Source organism: Formica exsecta, unplaced genomic scaffold (genome assembly GCF_003651465.1).
Source record: "Formica exsecta isolate Colony F162 unplaced genomic scaffold, ASM365146v1 scaffold15, whole genome shotgun sequence".
Taxonomy (NCBI): domain Eukaryota; kingdom Metazoa; phylum Arthropoda; class Insecta; order Hymenoptera; family Formicidae; genus Formica; species Formica exsecta.
In genome coordinates this window covers 1283293-1290272 of record NW_021848825.1, presented here as the reverse complement: position 1 = coordinate 1290272, position 6980 = coordinate 1283293, and the positions used below count along the sequence as shown (strand labels likewise).

At 32.0% G+C, this 6980-nt stretch overlaps 1 long non-coding RNA gene across 1 annotated transcript in view; it reads left to right on the top strand.

Annotated features, from left to right (window-relative positions):
• Nucleotides 1-704: 704 nt before the first annotated feature.
• LOC115232787 overlaps nucleotides 705-6980 on the top strand; it is a 111741-nt gene continuing 105465 nt past the window's right edge. Inside the window, exon 1 of the long non-coding RNA XR_003883656.1 lies at nucleotides 705-967. This is a non-coding gene — a long non-coding RNA (uncharacterized LOC115232787). The remainder of the gene's footprint in view (nucleotides 968-6980) is intronic.

Here is a 6980-nt window from a genome sequence, read left to right as displayed (position 1 = left end):
CTGAACCGCTCCGTGTGTCGTATTATATTCTTCGGAATATGATTATTCCTTATAATTATTACAATTATTAAATATACGATTATCAGTCCAGCGCAATTTTGATCAATTCTTTTATTATTTAATAAATAATATATACTCGTATCTTAGAACGGCATGTGAAAACATCGCAACGATGGTTATTTGATACAAGTAACGAAAAGACATGATACGTAATACGTATATCGACTGTTTATTAATATAACACGTGCCTTGAAAATCTATTATTCTTGTAATATTCAATTTAGATTATAAATTATCCGGTAATCCATTATATTTTAACTAGTAATTAATTCAATCCGCGCGTAACGTTGTTGGTACAGTACAGATCGACTCCAATATTACGACACATTTATATTAAAAAGAACAATGGTTACTATTAAAATCCTTTTAATATTTATTAATCACGTATTACACGTCAATTCTGCGTTTCATCGCCATTGTTGTAATTTGTCAAAACGCGTATTTCGCGAAATTCGTTCGATCGATTTGTCGTACGAAGATTCGGTAAACTATATTTTCGATATAATACTGCAATCCGCGAATATCTTTTATTTTAATTTACATTTTTATCTATTTAACGTTATAATGCGTAATAATAAAATTTCTTTACGATGCGGATTCTCTACGTATACTTTTCATAGTAACAGAAATAGTACATTATTTCTACAACGAGAGTTTGTGATGCGCGAATATAATCACGTGATTTTCAAGTGCCGAGCAGTATAGTTTTCCGTCGCGATATAATAAAGTGTGCTTCGCGTATGATTAATGTCGACAGTATCGTCCAAAGCGCCGCGTAATTGTCATATTCTGCTGTTGGGCGCGCGCGATCGTAATTATCCATGTTTTCGCGAGTGTCACAAAGTGAATAAGAAAAGAGGAAAAGGAGACCCGGGATGGTATCGTGCAACAGCAGAGCAACTCTAAGGTAAGTAATTGATGTAACTTATTTAATTTATTATTCGTTAGTTGTGGAATTAATTAATTGTGTTTATTTCTCTCTCGCTCTCTCCGCGCTATAATAATTTATTTTACATAACTACTATTTAAATTAAAAAATTTAATCATTATTTAAAATTTATATTAATTTTCTTCAAAAATTACATTTTTATTTATTTATTATATTTTAAAAATTAAAATATTTTTTTTCGGGAATTATGTAATCTTTGTTTTACATATATATATGTAAAGGACAAATAAAAAATTTAATTGTACGTGATAATTATTTTTTTAAGATAATAGTTATTTTGAATATTTTTTTTTTTTTTTGTCTAACTTGGTTTTGTTGGTGCATACGTAGTTTTATTATGGCTTAAAAATTTTTTTTATTAAAAATATAAGTATCTTGTAACTTCTATAATTGTATTAACATATAAATATGCTAATATTCAAATAAAATACATACTGTATTATATTGGGGATATAATATAAAAAAAGTCATTAATATCAAATTGTATCGGGCTCTTTCTGTAATCTTCCATTGCCAGGAAAAAAAGTTTGCTATCAATCGGCGATTAAGATGATGCGTAAAGCATTAACTATAATATACGTAAAACTAAAAACACGATGTATCTGTGTGTATGTGTGTGTGTGCTTTAAAAAAGGAAATGTTTTGCAATTCTGATATTGATACGACCGTTATCATTATGGAATAATCAATATTCGAATAATTTTCGAATCGTGTTTAGACAATTAAGAGACATTTTACATAATCCCGTCATTAAAGCGAGGCGCGCATATACACCCGGATGTTAAAGGCGAATATTGACGTCGCAAAATTCGTTTTATTATACATCGAACTGTTATACGCGAATGTCTCGTTCGCCATATGAAATTATATCCTTTCGTGGAAATTACTCGGATTCGAATTCACCAACTCTTTTAAATTAACGACTTACGACACGTAACAGTCGCTTGTTGCGCACTATATACTATGTCGCGTAATGCAGTATGCAATTCTCGAAAGTGCAATTACATACTACATAGGGGTAATCCTAATTTAACAGCGAGTTTTGCTAGCAAGACTTGCAAGATTCTTGTATTTTATAAATCGAGAATTTGCTACGATGACACGATAGTAAAATTAGGACGCACACATAAAATGTGTAATGGTTTTTAATAATAAAATCTTAACTATATGTACATATATATAAAGACAACTGAAATAATTTTTGCAAAGTAATATAGTAATCTTTCTGATTATACATTTTGCTGAAAGATATTTGTAATCTTTTTTGAACTCAACACACACACACACAAAAATTACATATCTGCAAAAGTTTGTAATAAGTTCGATTAAAAGCTGTCTGATGGGCTGGTCCATTTTGGAAACCGGATATATCGAAAACGGGAACAAATTTATTACCTGTTACTGATTTTTTACGAACAATAAAAAGAAAAGACTATTATTCCACGGGTAACTCTCTTCTATAGCGATGGCTATTGGTTTCTTACGCCGACTTTGCCGACTCCGACAATATAATTATAAATTCTTATTAACTTTATGACATAAAAATGCGCGTATGTGTGTGTTTTCCATTAATTTTAGGGCAGTCAAAATGTGAGCATGGCGAAGAAAAGAAAAAGAACGGAAAGAGCCAGGGGATCTTTTAACGAGGTCATTTATAAGAAAAACGCCCTACTCGTGTAAAAATAAAAAAATGGCTTCATAAATCATTGCTATCTCACTTCAAAAATTAATACGTGCCATACTTTTTACACGTAACAAGACACAGGTTTATATAATAGATCTTGCAGCAGGTATTACAAGATTATGTACTTCACATGGCATGATTATTATTTAATATTTGAACGTCGTTGAATTTTGGAGTGTTTCTTGGAGAACATAAATTTAAAATTTGTTAATAACCAGGAATATTAGTAAAATACAAATACACATAAAATGATAGTATTATAATAGAAAGCATAATTTTCAAATGAATAAGCAACAAAAAAGCTAAAAGCATCGAGATTTTAAAATTTCAGCGAAAAATTGACGTTACATGGAAAACACAAAAATTACTATTATATTTCTTAGGGGATCTTGTAGTAAGAAAAGGACATCTTAATAACAATTAGAATCCGGAATTTTCACTCGTACGTGAGTTATATATATACATAATTACCAATCTTTGATTTATCCCTGTCTTTTGCGCTAAAAAATATAAATACCGCGACAATCTTTAAGATTCTCCACACAATAGAAAGAAATCTACGCAAATACACGTGAGCGGTTTAAATTTTTTTTTCCTCGATGGTACCGTCATAGTCCGTAACCGAGTAACCAAGTAACCAAGCGACCAAGTAGCCACGCATCACGGACTCGCGAGATGAGTGAGGGGGAAAACGAGATAAGAGAAGAGACGACTGAGAGCATAGAGAGAACCGTGGAAGAAAACAGCGTCGGCCTTAGACGAAGGATCACGGTAAGAAGAGACGTGGGCAGATGAAGAAGAGGAAGAAACAGCGTCGACCAGGCAGAAGCTCGAGAAGAGCAGCACGAGGAAAAAGAGCGATGGAGGAGGAGGTTAATGACCTCTGGAACACAGCGGTGATAAAGAGTCAGTGCAGCGTCGCGGAAACCACAGGGAATTCGAACCAGCATAATGTCCATACTGACTGAAGCGTTGTACTTTATCGAGGCAGAACATATCATTTCTATATTTATAACAACACACACAAAAAATCTAAAAGATATTCAAACGTCTAAAAAAATCTAAGAGCCATTTTTCAATCGACCTCCGATTAATTTAATCGGCGATTGATTTATCAAATAATACCTGCTATTCTATTATTATATACCTGATATTCTATTATTATATTAGACAGTATTATTAATTTTCTTTGTCTGATATGTAAGAAGAGAGAAGAAAGAGATTAGATTAGGAACGATAAATTATGTATGCAATTAGAAAGTTTGCTGTAGGTAATTTGATCAGTTGAATTAATCACTGATTAAATTAATTGAAGTTTAATCTCAGTTTTACTGCCCAAAGATTCTAAATTTAAAAAATTTTACAATAATAATTAAACAAAAAAATGTGTTGTTCAAGAAAAGTAATCTTCCAATTTTAAATTTAAATTAAGGACAGTAAACTCCTAGTAATTCCCCTCAATATATCAGACAGTTCTTTGATATATCTTCCACACGCCTATCTCTCTCTGTCTCATGGACATATCAAATTATAAAAAACCGTATATATAATTAATATAATATTGACATATAATGTATTGTCTTTACTTAATTCCATTTATTCCAATTTTTTTCGAAGAAAACAACGGCGTATAATTAAGTTTCCAAGAGAGTCTTTGTCGATTTTTATATCGTTAAATCCGGCGAGTCAATTCCAATCAACGTCGCGGTATAATCGTTGTTAATTAAATGGCGTTTAGAGATTGATCCGCTAATAAAAATCAACCTAGCACACTTTGATTCGTCATACGCTAATGCACCGCGCGTTGCACCCACGTTAAGTTTAACCGGATGTGCAAACCATACCAGCAAGCCTTGGAACGTGACTCTCACGCGCGACATGTCAGAAACTTCTCGAATATCATTTCGAAGAATTTTTTCCAGCCTAAATACACGTGTGATTTGTATTCGGTGAATTATTTAGAATCTTGTTTTTTCGATTACACATATTGTTCATTTGATGATTTGTCTCTAAATTACAACATTTACTTTTAATTTATTATTATGTTTAAAATTATAATTAAAATTTCTCAGATTTGTCCAGAATTTAACAATTAAACTTAAATTTATATTCTTTAATTTTTAAATCAATGAAAAAATGATATGCACACACACAATCTGTAAAAAATTATTGCAATTTACGAAAGTAAATAAAAATGCATGTGTTAGCCAATCTCTTAGATGATATTTTCTTGTTCGTATTCGGTCTCCATAAATTTATCCGGTTTCCGTTTTCTGCATTTAATTATATTCACGCTTAAAAATAAATATATATAGCGTATTAATTGAGACAGCCTTAAATTAGTTAAGTATCAATGTGTGATAAACGTAAATTAGGTCTTTTTCTGCATAATCCCTGACGGTAGGAGCAACGAGACCGGAACGGTCAGGGCCGGCGAGCAAGGACCTGATATGATCGAGCATAACACATCGTTGCTTATAATCACTGACGTGAAAACTCGTGGTAGGGATTTTATATTTAATTTAGAATTTTGCATAATACTGATGTTTGTTTAATAATACGATGAATAATGCATCGCATGATATTACGCTCTTGTACATAAAACAAACTTACATACGATTACATTTTTATACATAAAAAAATATTACTAATGACGATTAATATGATTATTTTCAACGTAGTTTTATTTATAATAACTTCATATTTGCCCCTCGAAGAGAGAAAAATATACGTCAAGAAGAGGAGAAGGAATGCGCATAAAACGCTAAGTGCAGCGCGAATGCAGTCTTGTTTGCCTAGTTACGCCATTGATCGAATGCAATTAAATGCTACTATGTTGTGCATAAAGATTCATAAAAGTACGAATAGCTGATGTAAGGCGTGACGTTTCTCTGGTTTTACATTAGCCCGCTATCTCGCCGTTGAGAAAAAACGAAAAAAAATGCATGCCCGCGGAATGCCGTCTGTTACAAAAGCCTATGGAATGACGGCGAACACGATTAGCCGCGTCGCTTTCCTCGGACTTTCATATTTCACTCGCAAGTTTTATCAGAAGGTTTGCGGAAGATCGCTTCGATCGATGGATCTTTGTTTAAGGACGACGTCGCCGTTGTATTAAAAATATTGAATTGACATTAAAGTGAAGATGTGAAGAGAATATGTATCTCTATCACAAAAGACACATTATATACATAGATGTGAAAGGAATTGTTCATTCAGTTAATACACAATTAACTTATTCTTAACAAGGTTCAATGATCTCATCAAATTAATTCCATTATTGTCTAAATGGTCAGCGTGTAACATGCGGTCACAATAAGGACGTTAATGAATGATCGACAAGACGAAGCGAATATAAAGGCGACGCCGCAGCGACTGATTTGCCGAACGATTTTAACGATGATTTGCATACGGCATCATCGCTCTCATATATCCAATCGAATCACTTGGATATGCATATTTTATTGGCGTGTAAGAAATATTGCTAGATACTTTTGCAGTCGACGGACTTACGTCTAGCTGTTGAACGAGTCGCAAACTAGGAAGCTATACGGATTGACCTTGTGACGTCATTCTCGCGAATGAGAAAATAAACTGACGTAGGATACGGCATTTCCTGCTTGGCAATGACATCGCGGCCATTAGAATTTATAGATAAATTAATCCGATGCCGATCAATAGGCGTTAGTGATCAGCAAATAAATTAGCAAGTTGTTTTCTTCTCTAATCTGATAATTCTTTAAAAATCCGATTAATATATTTTATTGATGACTGTTATATTGATATATTGCCTTTTTATTTGCCATAAAAATTATATATATAGGAAATTGTTATTATTATTCAACCAGATTTATATACAGGCTAATTTAGAGCGATTATTCATTATTTTCGATTGTTCGATTTTCTCGAGAATGGTTAACAGTAAAAAAAGTAGAGGAAAAAGTTGAACGTAACAATGACTATCTTTCTACGACCTCATTTTTTGCTTGAGTGCAACGATACACCGGAAAGTATGTGTGTGTAGAGTTGCACCAGTTTTTAAAAATAAAACTCAATTAAATTTGCATAAATCGATTATTCTGCATGATCTACGTTTAACAATATGAGTAAGGTATTTGGAAAATGAAGGCTTTTTACAAGATGTTTCAAATTTTTCATGCTTTATTTAAGGAGACTAGAGCACATTGTGCGCGCGTCATTTATATATTTAAATTATTATTTATATATAAACATTAAAAGATTTATTACAATAATTTTTTAGAAATATATTTTTTAATAATTTTTTAT